This window comes from Hyperolius riggenbachi, chromosome 6 (assembly GCF_040937935.1).
Source record: "Hyperolius riggenbachi isolate aHypRig1 chromosome 6, aHypRig1.pri, whole genome shotgun sequence".
NCBI classification, from domain to species: Eukaryota; Metazoa; Chordata; class Amphibia; order Anura; family Hyperoliidae; genus Hyperolius; species Hyperolius riggenbachi.
The window spans coordinates 385914378-385929882 of record NC_090651.1 but is presented as its reverse complement, the minus strand read 5'-3'; the positions used below and the strand labels follow the sequence as shown (position 1 = coordinate 385929882).

Here is a 15505-nt window from a genome sequence, read left to right as displayed (position 1 = left end):
TAATTTGCTAATTTCCAATCAAATTCCACATCAGGTGACACTGCTGTCCACTGCAGGTTGTCGCCTGGGTATGCTTCACTGTCTGGCCCGCAAAGACTTACACATCATTATATGTATCCTCCGGCCCCCCAGCAGTCTGAAGTATGTTGACCCGGCCCTTGACCCAAAACGTTTGGGGACCCTGCTCCAACCTGAAGATCCAAGGTTTATGCTCCAACCTGAAGATCCAAGGTCTATGCTCCAACCTGAACATCCAAGGTCTATGCTCCAACCTGAACATCCAAGGTCTATGCTCCAACCTGAAGATCCAAGGTTTATGCTCCAACCTGAAGATCCAAGGTCTATGCTCCAACCTGAACATCCAAGGTCTATGCTCCAATCTGAAGATCCAAGGTCTATGCTCCAACCTGAAGATCCAAGGTCTATGTTCCAACCTGAAAGGCAAGTGCTTGACAGGTAAGGAAGCTGCACATGACTTCATTAACCCTGTTGTCCATTTCCTTTTAGCTTTAAAGTAAACCTGAGAGGGCAAAGAACAGTTAAAAAAAATACTACCTGATCCAGTGGGCTAGCCAGATCAGGTAGAATCCATTACCGCCACTCCTGCTTCACATAATGGCCAAGTTTTGTTTTTGAAAAAAAAAAGACAGCAACCCCGGGGTCCTAATGCCGCAGCTCTAGCTCTGCGCTTCTCATCACTGTGCGAGGAGGGGCGCGGAGGGGCGGGGAGACGTAGAGCTCAGCCATTGGGAGCTGGGGAAGGGGTGCTCCTAATGGCAGAGGAGTGCCTCTCCTGCAAGGGATGCCCCTCCCCCTGTTAGTCTAACGACAAGCTGCTTGTCGGTAGATTTGGGGTGTCACAGCGAGGATCTGGCGGGGGCAGAGAGGACATGGAGGCATGTCATTTATACGTTCATTACTGGTGGCTTCAAAACAAATTAATGTAGGCTGAGAGCTTTCTATTCTGAAGATCAGGAAGCAAAGATGCCTTGCCTGGGGCCCCAAAATGGGCAGAAGCGGATCAACCTTTAAAGTGGCCATACATCAGGTCACTTGGAGGCCAATCAGCCATCCAATTCGATTGGCAAGCGCATGCCCGATCGACTATGCAACCAATTTCAGGCTGAAATTGGTCACATAAATCGGTCAGACATCCTGCAAGATGTCGGGTCTAATTGCTCAATCAGGTGGACGGCAGCAATGGTGCGCGATATTGTGAAGAAACCCCGACACTGCCACCACTAATGTGAAATGTAATGCCCTCCCCCCCCCCCCCCTCTCTGGTGCCCAGTGCACTATCCATTACCTGTCTGTGGCCGCCGCTTGTCTTCTGCTGGCTTCAGGCGCTGTCCTTTTCCCATACACACGTGCCACATGGTTGCCAGAGTAATGGGGGTACATGTGTAATTTGCACTGTTTACTGCCCAAGGCCACTGTCAGCTGCCGCCCCCCTTCAGTATAGGTAACCAGATGTCCCCTCCCCTCCTCCAATTTAGGTATCCAGAAGACCCTCCCTCCAGTATAAGTAGCCTGTTGACCCTTCTCACTATTATAGACAGCCAGATGACCCTTCCCGCCCTCCTCCAGTATAGGTAGCCAGATACCCCCCCCCCAGTTTAGATAGCCTGATGACCCCTCCCCCCCCTCCGTAAAGTTAGCCTGATGACCACCTCTCCCTCCAGTATAGGTAGCCAGGTGACCCTTCCCCCCTTCCCTAGTATAGCCTGCTGCCCACCCGCTCCCTGATTCTGTGGCGCCCTAGGCCATGACCTATGTGGCCTTGGCTTATATGCGGGAGAGGAGGCGGAGGCAGCCTCACAAGGCCTATTCTGGATTGATTTCAGCATGAAATTGATCGCGAATCAGCCTGCAGTTTATGGGCAGCCGACAGATCTCTCTAATCAGATTGGATCAGAGAGAGATTTGTCTCTTGGTTGGATCCTCCCATCATCACTAGATGCATGGCTGCCATTAGAGGCCAGGCCTGTCACATTCTAAATGGCGTACAGCTCGCCTCAGATTAAACCAGCAAGAAAAAAGTGTCCAAGGATATGACTCCAGAAATGCCATCCGTCTTATACCTTTCATTGTGTCATTCGCTGTCACCCATGCCTAATGAATTGATGGGCTGCATTGTCAGCAATATTAGCTAAGCAAATAAAATGTCTGCCAAGACCAGAGTCAGTAAACAGGGCACTTGGCTGTGATTGGACGGGATATCGCTCCTGTTTACGGCTGTTTATGGGAAGCGGGACTTGGGGTTAAACGTATTATCCGGTCCACACGGTGCTCTGCGAGGGGCGGACATCAGAACGCTTCTCCCGAATCACACAAAGCGATGGACTCTCGCTAGCCGTTCTCAGGCTGAAGATGCCATCCCTTTATCTGGCTCCGGAAACCGCTGTCCGCCTGCCAACTCCTGCAACTCATCTGTCAGAGAACCCTGATGTCACTTTCACAGAGTGACATCAAAATGGATCCACCGTCACTGTCACTTGACTGATTCTGAGGAGCTTTTTCTGGGAAAACTACCAGCGAAGTCACTTGCAGAGGAGTATGAGAGGCGAGATGAGTGTTATTGTCAGTGGCGGCGCCAGGGGGGTGCTTGGGGGTGCTCGAGCACCCCCTAGAATTGTCCAAGCACCCCCAAAGCACCCCCTGGAGTGAACTGACTTCAGGCGTCTAAAAGACGCCAAGTCAGTTCACACACCGGCAGCACGGAGCAGCAGGCAGGGCTACGGTAAGATGGCCGCCCGGAGCCCTGTTCTGCAGACTTCGGGCGGCCATTTTCCCGTAGCCCTGCTCTCTGCATGCAGGCAGGAAGTCTCGTCGTGACGTCGGGAAGGAAGAGGATCGTGGGCGCGCGGGCGCTGCGCGCCACAATGAGGTCGGGACTCGGGACAGGAGGTCGGGAAAGAAGGTCTTCTGGCTGTAGGTGAGTAAATGGGTTTTTCTTTTCTTTTTCAGGTGATGCGGATTGTGCATATTGGGGTCATATCTGCTACGGATTGTGCATATTGGGGTCATATCTGCTACGGATTGTGCATATTGGGGTCATATCTGCTACGGATTGTGCATATTGGGGTCATATCTGCTACGGATTGTGCATATTGGGGTCATATCTGCTACGGATTGTGCATATTGGGGTCATGTCTGCTACGGATTGTGCATATTGGGGTCATATCTGCCACGGATTGTGCATATTGGGGTCATATCTGCCACGGATTGTGCATATTGGGGTCATATCTGCCACGGATTGTGCATATTGGGGTCATATCTGCCACGGATTGTGCATATTGGGGTCATATCTGCTACGGATTGTGCATATTGGGGTCATATCTGCTACGGATTGTGCATATTGGGGCGATATCTGCTACCGATTGTGCATGTTGGGGTCATTTCTGCTACCGATTGTGCATATTGGGGTCATTTCTGCTACCGATTGTGCATATTGGGGTCATTTCTGCTACCGATTGTGCATATTGGGGTCATTTCTGCTACCGATTGTGCATATTGGGGTCATATCTGCTACCGATTGTGCATATTGGGGTCATATCTGCTACCGATTGTGCATATTGGGGTCATATCTGCTACCGATTGTGCATATTGGGGTCATATCTGCTACCGATTGTGCATATTGGGGTCATATCTGCTACCGATTGTGCATATTGGGGTCATATCTGCTACCGATTGTGCATATTGGGGTCATATCTGCTACCGATTGTGCATATTGGGGTCATATCTGCTACCGATTGTGCATATTGGGGCCATATCTGCTACCGATTGTGCATATTGGGACCATATCTGCCACCGATTGTGCATATTGGGACCATATCTGCCACCGATTGTGCATATTGGGACCATATCTGCCACCGATTGTGCATATTGGGACCATATCTGCCACCGATTGTGCATATTGGGACCATATCTGCCACCGATTGTGCATATTGGGACCATATCTGCCACCGATTGTGCATATTGGGACCATATCTGCCACCGATTGTGCATATTGGGACCATATCTGCCACCGATTGTGCATATTGGGACCATATCTGCCACCGATTGTGCATATTGGGACCATATCTGCCACCGATTGTGCATATTGGGACCATATCTGCCACCGATTGTGCATATTGGGACCATATCTGCCACCGATTGTGCATATTGGGACCATATCTGCCACCGATTGTGCATATTGGGACCATATCTGCCACCGATTGTGCATATTGGGACCATATCTGCCACCGATTGTGCATATTGGGACCATATCTGCCACCGATTGTGCATATTGGGACCATATCTGCTACCGATTGTGCATATTGGGACCATATCTGCTACCGATTGTGCATATTGGGACCATATCTGCTACCGATTGTGCATATTGGGACCATATCTGCTACCGATTGTGCATATTGGGACCATATCTGCTACCGATTGTGCATATTGGGGCCATATCTGATAACGATTGTGCATATTGGGGTCATATCTGCTAACGATTGTGCATATTGGGGTCATATCTGCTACCGATTGTGCATATTGGGGCCATATCTGATAACGATTGTGCATATTGGGGCCATATCTGATAACGATTGTGCATATTGGGGCCATATCTGATAACGATTGTGCATATTGGGGTCATTGGACGTGTTTTTTGTTAAAATCTGCTCACATTACGTGTATTTTCTTGAGAAAACCTGCACAATTATGTGAATTTTCAGGGAAAAGGGTCACCAAAACTTGGGCCCTCTGTCTTTGCGTTGCACTTTTAAAGGGAACCCGAGGTGAGAATAATATTGAGGCTGCCATATTTATCTCCCTTTAAGCAATACCAGTTGCCTGGCTGCCGTGCTGGTCCTCTGCCTCTTATTCTTTCAACCATAGACCCTGAACAAGCATGCAGCAGGTCAGGGGTTTCTGACAATATTGTCAGAACTGACAAGATTAGCTGCATGGCTTGTTTCTGGTGTAATTCAGTTCACTACTACAGCCAAATAGATCAGCAGGGCTGCCAGGCAACTAGTATTGTTTAAAAGGAAATAAATATGGCAGCCACCATATCACTCTCACCCTGGGTTCACTTTAAATTACAGTTAGCCCCGCCCTCATCCGGTCATGACCACGCCCATTTTTTCGCCGCGGCGCGCTTCGCGCGCCGCAGGTTGTGGCCACACCCATTTTTGGCGCGGCGCGCTTCGCGCGCCGCAGGTCGTCAGCTCCCCCGGAAATTGGTCCAGCACCTGCATAGCACCCCCTAAAAAAATTTCCTGGAGCCGCCACTGGTTATTGTACTTACATGAGTTTGTTTAGTAATGCGCTACACTTGTGTGTTTCATCATGCTCCCCTTTAAAGGGAATACTCCAGGGAAAGCAGTTAAAATCTCACAGAACAGACAGGTTTTGGGCTACTCCATCTCCTCATGGAGGATCCTCAGGGTTTCCTTTGATTTCAAAACCATTTTCTAAACGGCAGTTGCTAAGTCTACTTGTCAAAATAGTGTGCAAGTGATTAGGGAGACTGACTGGTATCTTAAAGGGAACGTGAACTGTGTAAATGTATTTAAAATAAACACATGATGTACCTGCAAATTAATATTACATACTTATCTCGCATCAGTTCCTCTCAGAAGCTCAGCATTTTCTTACAATAATTCCTTCCAGATGTGACAAGAAGTTGCTGTCAGTTATACAGTATAGCAGTTGCTGTCAGTTATAACTGAAAGGACAACTGATGTGCAAGGTAATGTCCATATTTCCCTATGGCTCAAGTAGGCGATATTATAGTTTAACCTCCCTGGCGGTATGATTATTTCTGGATTTTAGGGTCTTTTCAGCACATTTCAGACTTGATTTCAGAAATCAAGAAAAAGTCATGCCGCCAGAACACCAGCAGCAGCCCCTGCTCTTACTCACCTCCCTGGGCTCCAGCGCTGCAATTTTACCTCCGTCCTCTGGGTGGTGCTGTAACTCTGTGTTGAGATCAATGACGGCGATCTTACCAGAGTGTTTCAGAGCCTCGGAGGACAGGAAGGAGAGCGGCTACCGACGTCTGGATCCCCCAGGAGGTGCGTAAAAGCACCACCTGCTGCGCACTATACTCTGCAGCGAGCTGACCAGGAAGCTGTTATGGGGTAATGGACATTTTCAAAATAGAGGACGGAGAATTCCATTGATCACAGTGGACAAACAGGATGCAGGAGAGGAAAAAGAGATTGAGGAATAGACTACGCGGGAGGTAAGAATAACGTGTGTATGTTTATTTTCACTTTTAATTTTCAGTTCAGGTTTGCTTTACTGTTTTGGCAGTTAAAATGCCGTTGAGGGAATGCTTTTGAAAAAAAAAACTGAGAATCCCCCATGAGGAGATGGACTAGTCCAAAACCTATTGCTTCCTTCAGATTTTAACTGCTTACTTTTTTCGCTGGAGTGGTACTTTAACCCTCTGGGCGATACAATTACATCGCCAAGGAGGGGGCACGGCACTTTTTTTTAAATTTTTTTTTTATAAATCATGTAGCGCTAGCTACATGATAGCCGCTGTGCAGCGGCATCCCCCCACCCACTCCGATCGCCTTCGGCGATCAGAGTAAGCAGGAAATCCCGTTCAGAACGGGATTTCCTGCTGGGCTTCCCCGGTCGCCATGGCAACGGGGCGGGATGACGTTGTGACGTCAGAGGGAGTCCCGATCCACCCCTCAGCGCTGCCTGGCACTGATTGGCCAGGCTGCGCAAGGGGTCTGGGGGGGGTCTGCGCGGCACGGCGGGTAGCGGCAGATCAGCGGCGAGCGGCGGCGATCGGAAGTTACACGCAGCTAGCAAAGTGCTAGCTGCGTGTAACAAAAAAAAAATTATGCAAATCGACCCACCAGGGCCTGAGAAATCCTCCTGCACGACATACCCCGAGCACAGCTCGGGATTATCGCCCAGGAGGTTAATACTGACTTGTGTCACCCCTTCTGTGCACAGTAAAAGCTATTTCTTTTTACCTATACTAGGAAAAAAACAAAAACATCCCTGTCGTTTTTTTGTAAATTGTCTCCTTGCCATTCATCATGTACCGGTTAACTATTTCTTTCTATAAGCACCAGCAATGACAGGCCAGTATATTACAACAGAGCTAAAATCAGTAGTGCAAGTATTTTCTATTGTGTTTCTGTTGTGTTTATCCAAACCATGAGCAGGCCATACACATCGTTTTCTTCCGTCGACATTCGTCCGATTAGACCGCTCTGATAGAATCGGTGAGAAATCAGTGCAGCATTTGGCTTGATTGATTGAACAATCGAGCGATTTCTGGCCAGTCGATTAGGCTGATGGGTGTGGATGGAAAATGTTGGTCAGTCGGTGATGGTTTGGGAGCGCGTCGCTAGCGCTGTTCATTTCACTGAACAACTAAGCTACTCTCACCTTTTTGCTGCACGGTCCCAGTCACTGCTTCTCCCCAGTGGCTGCTCTCTCTTCCCTTCTGTGTCCCTGGCTACCTGTGTGATGTAATGCAGAGGCTTAAATACTAGAGGCCTCGAGTGATCACAGTGCCCCTAGTGTCTTATCCCTGCATTACATCACACCGACACCCGAGGAAACAAAAGTAAAGAACATGGAGCAGCTGGCGGGGAGAAAGAGGGACCAGGGCGGGCAGGGGGCTTTGTTGCTGGTCCTGGGACCTGGCAGGCATGTACAGATTTTCAAAGATTTCATGCTAAAATTGATTGAAAATCAGTATGTAGTGTGTGTGTGTGATCGAGCAGATAGATCCTCTCTGTACAGTGCCTAGCACACAAATAACTAGGCTGTGTTCCTTTTTTTCTTTCTCTGCCTGAAAGAGTTAAATATCAGGTATGTAAGTGGCTGACTCAGTCCTGACTCAGACAGGAAGTGACTACAGTGTGACCCTCACTGATAAGAAATTCCAACTATAAAACACTTTCCTGGCAGAAAATGGCTTCTGAGAGCAGGAGAGAGATAAAAAGGGTCAATCGTTCAAATATTTTATCTCTGGCATACGTCAATGAATGTGTCATTGAGCAAAATCAATGAAACAGTAAACACTTAAAAAGTAGATTTAAATATAAAATAAAAATGTGGAATATCTTAAAAAGTTCATTTTTAAGAGCAGGAGGATAGATACAATTGTTTATTTCATTAGTTTATTTTCACCTCGGCTGTCCTTTAACCACCTGAGCGGTCTGGACGAGCTGAGCTCGTCCAACACCGCCGGAGGTCGCCGCTCAGGCCCTGCTGGGCCGATTTTAATCAAATAAAAAGCAGCACACGCAGCCGGCACTTTGCCAGCCGCGTGTGCTGCCTGATCGCCGCCGCTCTGCGGCGATTCGCCGCGAGCAGCGGCGAAAGAGGGCCCCCCTAGCCGCCTGAGCCCTGCGCAGCCGGAACAAAAAGTTCCGGCCAGCGCTAAGGGCTGGATCGGAGGCGGCTGACGTCAGGACGTCGGCTGACGTCGATGACGTCACTCCGCTCGTCGCTATGGCGACGATATAAGCAAAACAAGGAAGGCCGCTCATTGCGGCCTTCCTTGTTTATTCTGGGCGCCGGAGGCGATCGGAAGATCGCCTCCGGAGCGCCCTCTAGTGGGCTTTCATGCAGCCAACTTTCAGTTGGCTGCATGAAATAGTTTTTTTTTTATTTGAAAAAAACCCTCCCGCAGCCACCCTGGCGATTTAATCAGAACGCCAGGGTGGTTAAGAAGATTTAGTCCATAACTGAAATCTTAGTTCAGGCTTCCGTTTTCAATATATACGAGAGGAAATTTGCAGTAATTTTCAATACAAGAGTTATGTGCATTTTAAAACTTTCCTTTTTGCAATAATTGTATTTCATATTTCAACTACCTGGCTGCTGGCTCTTCGCATAGTCATCTAGCTTTTTGCTGGCAGCAGAGTGGGACGCACCTGGTCACCTGACTCTGCCCACTTCCTCCCTAACTCTTTGTGGAAAGCACTGCAGCTACAATTCTTCTGTATTCGGTGTGTAACAAAGCTTTCTACCCATCCCCACACCCTTTCCAATGTGTTTATTATAGAGCAAAAAAAAAGTGAACTAATTTGCATTGCTTATTGATTTAACTGTTTAAAGAAAACCTGTACTGAAAATTAAAAGTCAAAATAAGCATACACAAGTCATACTTACCTTCCATGTAGTCTACTACTCAGTGTCTTTCTCCTGTCCCGCATCCTGTTTGTTCACTGTGATCAAGGGAATTTTCCGTCCTCCATTTTGAAAATGGCCGTTAGCCATAACAGCTTTCTGGTCAGCACACAGTTAAATTGTAACATCGCCCACTTGAGCCATAGGGAAACATGGACATTACCTGGTACATCAGTTTTCCTCTCAGCTATAACTGACAGCAACTGATATTTTACTGACAGCAACTGATATATTTCAGTTCTGACAAAATATTGTCAGAACTGGAAGGGATTATTGTCAGAAGAAAATGGTGAGCTTCTGAGAGGAACTGAAGGCAAGGTAACTATGTAATGTTCATTTACAGTTACCTCATGTGTTTATTTTAAATATTTTTACTCAGTACAGGTTCTCTTTAACTGGGGTTTCAGGAAGGGTTCACATTATTTATTACACACTAAGCAGCAACAGTGAGATAGGACTCTGCCAAGGTGCAGTGCTCGCCACAAAGAGTTAATTTCCGTGCAGCCACACAAGGTAGGTGGGGTCAGGAGATAAGTGCAGCCTCCATATGCCTCTCACTTAGGGTTCCCTTTAAAGGGATTTATTTGACATCAACTAATCAGGGAACTTCCTAAACACATCTGAGATAATATTTGTTCCTGGATCTGCAATTTAACCACATAACGACCGCCCCCAGCCGATGGGCGGCGGCAAAGTCTGGGCCCAAACGACCGCAATACGCCCATCGGCGGGGGCGGCTGCGGGAGTGGCTATGCGGCGATCGCGTCATTCGTGACGCGATCAGCCGCCGGGGACTGGCTCCGCCCCCCGTTCGCCGTAACCCGCCGGCCGTTCGGAAGCGCCGGCGGGTTACTGGCATCCGGATCGCCGCTGCAACAGTGTATAATAGGCTTTGTAATGTATACAAAGCCTATTATACTGGCTGCCTCCTGCCCTGGTGGTCCCAGTGTCCGAGGGACCACCAGGGCAGGCTGCAGCCACCCTAGTCTGCACCCAAGCACACTGATTTCCCCCCCCCCTGCCCCCTGATCGCCCACAGCACCCCTCAGACCCCCCCCTGCCCACCCCCCAGACCACTGTTTGCACCCAGTCACCCTCCTAATCACCCATCAATCACTCCCTGTCACTATCTGTCAACGCTATTTTTTTTTTAAGTCCCTAATCTGCCCCCTACTCCCTCCTGATCACCCCCCCACCCCTCAGATTCTCCCCAGACCCCCCCCAGACCCCCCCCCCCGTGTACTGTATGCATCTATCCCCCCTGATCACCTGTCAATCACCTGTCAATCACCTGTCAATCACCCGTCAATCACCCCCTGTCACTGCCACCCATCAATCAGCCCCTGATCTGCCCCTTGCGGGCAATCTGATCACCCCCCCACACCAATAGATCGCCCGCAGATCCGACATCAGATCACCTCCCAAATCCATTGTTTACATCTATTCTCTCCTCTAAACACCCACTAATTACCCATCAATCACCCCCTATCACCACCTGTCACTGTTACCCATCAGATTAGACCCTAATCTGCCCCTTGCGGGCACCCAATCACCTGCCCACACGCTCAGATTGCCCTCAGACCCCCCCCTTATCAATTCGCCCGTGCAATATTTACATCTGTTCTCCCCTGTAATAACCCACTGATTACCTGTCAATCACCCATCAATCACCCCCTGTCACTGCCACCCATCAATCACCCCCTGTCACTGCCACCCATCAATCAGCCCCTAACCTGCCCCTTGCGGGCAATCTGATCACCCACCCACACCAATAGATCGCCCGCAGATCCGACATCAGATCACCTCCCAAATCCATTGTTTACATCTATTCTCTCCTCTAAACACCCACTAATTACCCATCAATCACCCCCTATCACCACCTGTCACTGTTACCCATCAGATTAGACCCTAATCTGCCCCTTGCGGGCACCCAATCACCCGCCCACACCTCAGAACGCCCTCAGACCCCAGCCCTGATCACCTCGCCAGTGCATTGCTTGCATCTATTTCCCCCCTCTAATCACACCTTGAGACACCCATCAATCACCTCCTGTCACCCCCTAGCACACCTACCCATCAGATCAGGCCCTAATTTGCCCCGTGTGGGCTCCTGATCACTCGGCCAAACCCTCAGATCCCCCTCAGACCCCCTTCCGATCACCTCCCCAGTGCATTGATTGCATCTATTTTCCCCTCTAACCGCCCCCTGAGACACCCATCAATCACCTCCTGTCACCCCCCTAGCACTCCTATCCATCAGATCAGGCCCAATACATCCTGTCATCTAAGAGGCCACCCTGCTTATGACCGATTCCACAAAATTTGCCCCCTCATAGACCACCTGTCATCAAAATTTGCAGATGCTTATACCCCTGAACAGTCATTTTGAGAAATTTGGTTTCCAGACTACTCACAGTTTTGGGCCCGTAAAATGCCAGGGCAGTATAGGAACCCCACAAGTGACCCCATTTTAGAAAGAAGACACCCCAAGGTATTCTGTTAGGTGTATGATGAGTTCATAGAATATTTTATTTTTTGTCAAAAGTTAGCGGAAATTGGATTGTTATTGTTTTTTTCACAAAGTGTCATTTTTCACTAACTTGTGAGAAAAAATAAAATCTTCTATGAACTCACCATACCCCTAACGGAATACCTTGGGGTGTCTTCTTTCTAAAATGGGGTCACTTGTGGGGTTCCTATACTGCCCTGGCATTTTAGGGGCCCTAAACCGTGAGGAGTAGTCTAGAAAACAAATGCCTCAAAATGACCTGTGAATAGGACGTTGGGCCCCTTAGCGCACCTAGGCTGCAAAAAAGTGTCACACATGTGGTATCGCCATACTCAGGAGAAGTAGTATAATGTGTTTTGTGGTGTATTTTTACACATACCCATGCTGGGTGGGAGAAATCTCTCTGTAAATGGACAATTGTGTGTAAAAAAAATCAAAAATGTGTCATTTACAGAGATATTTCTCCCACCCAGCATGGTTATATGTAAAAATACACCACAAAACACATTATACTACTTCTTCTGAGTACGGCGATACCACATGTGTGACACTTTTTTGCAGCCTAACTGTGCTAAGGGGCCCAAAGTCCAATGAGTACCTTTAGGATTTCACAGGTCATTTTGAGACATTTGGGTTCAAGACTACTCCTCACGGTTTAGGGCCCCTAAAATGCCAGGGCAGTATAGGAACCCCACAAGTGACCCCATTTTAGAAAGAAGACACCCCAAGGTATTCTTTTAGGTGTATGATGAGTTCATAGAAGATTTTATTTTTTGTCACAAGTTAGCGGAAATTGATATGTATTGTTTTTTTTTTCACAAAGTGTCATTTTCCGCTAACTTGTGACAAAAAAAAAATCTTCTATGAACTCACCATACTCCTAACAGAATACCTTGGGGTGTCTTCTTTCTAAAATGGGGTCACTTGTGGGGTTCCTATACTGCCCTGGCATTTTAGGGGCCCTAAACCGTGAGGAGTAGTCTAGAATCCAAATGCCTCAAAATGACCTGTGAATAGGACGTTAGGCCCCTTAGCGCACCTAGGTTGCAAAAAAGTGTCACACATGTGGTATCGCCGTACTCAGAAGAAGTAGTATAATGTGTTTTGGGGTGTATTTTTATACATACCCATGCTGGGTGGGAGAAATCTCTCTGTAAATGGACAATTGTGTGTAAAAAAAATCAAATAATTGTCATTTACAGAGATATTTCTCCCACCCAGCATGGGTATGTGTAAAAATACACCCCAAAACACATTATACTACTTCTCCTGAGTACGGCGGTACCACATGTGTGGCACTTTTTTGCACCCTAAGTGCGCTAAGGGGCCCAAAGTCCAATGAGTACCTTTAGGATTTCACAGGTCATTTTGCCACATTTGGTTTCAAGACTACTCCTCACGGTTTAGGGCCCCTAAAATGCCAGGGCAGTATAGGAACCCCACAAATGACTCCATTTTAGAAAGAAGACACCCCAAGGTATTCCGTTAGGAGAATGGCGAGTTCATAGAAGATTTTATTTTTTGTCACAAGTTAGCGGAAAATGACACTTTGTGAAAAAAAACAATTACAATCAATTTCCGCTAACTTGTGACAAAAAAAAAAAATCTTCTATGAACTCACCATACATCTAACGGAATACCTTGGGGTGTCTTCTTTCTAAAATGGGGTAATTTGTGGGGTTCCTATACTGTCCTGGCATTTTAGGGGCCCTAAACCGTGAGGAGTAGTCTTGAAACGAAATTTCTCAAAATGACCTGTGAAATCCTAAAGGTACTCATTGGACTTTGGGCCCCTTAGCGCAGTTAGGGTGCAAAAAAGTGCCACACATGTGGTATCGCCGTACTCAGGAGAAGTAGTATAATGTGTTTTGGGGTGTATTTTTCCACATACCCATGCTGAGTGGGAGAAATATCTCTATAAATAGACAATTGTGTGTAAAAAAAATAAAAAAATTGTCATTTACGGAGATATTTCTCCCACCCAGCATGTGTATGTGTAAAAATACACCCCAAAACACATTATACTACTTTTCCTGAGTACGGCAATACCACATGTGTGGCACTTTTTTGCGGCCTAACTGCGCTAAGGGGCCCAAAGTCCAATGAGCATCTTTAGGCTTTACAGGGGTGCTTACAATTAGGCACCCCCCAAATGCCAGGACAGTAAACACACCCCACAAATGACCCCATTCTGGAAAGTAGACACTTCAAGGTATTCAGAGAGGAGCATAGTGAGTCCGTGGCAGATTTCATTTTTTTTTGTCGCAAGTTAGAAGAAATGGAAACTTTTTTTTTTTTTTTTTTTTGTCACAAACTGTCATTTTCCGCTAACTTGTGACAAAAAATAAAATCTTCTATGAACTCACCATGCCTCTCACTGAATACTTTGGGATGTCTTCTTTCCAAAATGGGGTCATTTGGGGGGTATTTGTACTATCCTGGAATTTTAGCCCCTCATGAAACATGACAGGTGCGCAGAAAAGTCAGAGATGCTTGAAAATGGGAAAATTCACTTTTGGCACCATAGTTTGTAAACGCTATAACTTTTACCCAATCCAATAAATATACACTGAATGTTTTTTTTTTTATCAAAGACATGTAGCAGAATAACTTTCGCGCTCAAATGTATAGGAAATTTTACTTTATTTGAAAAATGTCAGCACAGAAAGTTAAAAAAGTCATTTTTTTGACAAAATTCATGTCTTTTTTGATGAATATAATAAAAAGTAAAACTCGCAGCAGCAATCAAATAGCATCAAAAGAAAGCTGTATTAGTGACAAGAAAAGGAGGTAAAATTCATTTAGGTGGTAGGTTGTATGACCGAGCAATAAACCGTGAAAGCTGCAGTGGTCTGAATGGAGAAAAAGGCTCTGGTCCTTAAGGGGCGAAAAGACTGTGGTCCCGAAGTGGTTAATAATCCAATAAGTGGCCCACCTGTTTGGCAATTATCAAATTAGGTGACATTTTTTGGGTAAGTGGAAAGGCTGTTTTTCTAATACTTTGTGAAATAAAAACATTAGATATAATGTTACCATTTACTCCATTTCTTTGTATTCTCGAATAGTTGGGTAATATTGACATTTTGTCCTGTTTCTTTCAAGCTGTGCGTGAGATTTTGAGAAAGTGATAAAATCGCTAAATGATGGATAGTGGATCAAATTCCCACTTCTAACATCTGGACAAACACAAAATGATAAATATATTTTTGATCACAGAGGAACTCAGAATTCTGAAAAACTCGGGAGAGATCCGGATTAGCAGGCATGAAATTGGATATTTTAACTTTGTTCTTCTATTTAAAAAATAATAATACACTTGAGTTATAAAGATGTTGAATGCACTGATTTATTTGCATTTAATAAACATTGAACATGTCACCACCTTGTCTTTATTCAATGTTTCATTTTTTGTACTGTAAAGAATTTCATTAAAAAACGGTCACATTATTTTTCTTGTTTTTAAAAATGCTAATATACTAGCTGTACTGGGGCACCACCTATAGCTGGCTACTTATACTGGGGGAACCTATACCTTGCTACCTATACTGGGGGCTCCTATACCTGGCTACTTATACTGGGGGAACCTATACCTTGCTACTGCCTGTACTGGGGGCACCTATGCCTGGATACCTATACTGGGGGCAGCTATGCCTGGATACCTATGCTGGGGGCACCTATACCTGGCTAGGGCAGGGGGACGAGCTGAGACAGAAGGGGATAAGAGGTAACACAGGGGGATAAAAGAGGCACAGGGGGAACAGAGGTGGACAAAAGAGGCACAGGGAGAAAAGAGATGAGACGGGAACATGAGGTCACACAGAGGGACACAAAGAGGCA

General features: G+C 46.7%; 1 long non-coding RNA gene across 1 annotated transcript in view; it reads left to right on the top strand.

The window, feature by feature from the left end:
* LOC137521996 (uncharacterized) overlaps positions 1–15005 on the top strand; it is a 169084-nt gene extending 154079 nt beyond the window's left edge. The window contains exon 3 of the long non-coding RNA XR_011022248.1: positions 14771–15005. This is a non-coding gene — a long non-coding RNA (uncharacterized lncRNA). The remainder of the gene's footprint in view (positions 1–14770) is intronic.
* The last annotated feature ends 500 nt before the right edge of the window (positions 15006–15505 follow it).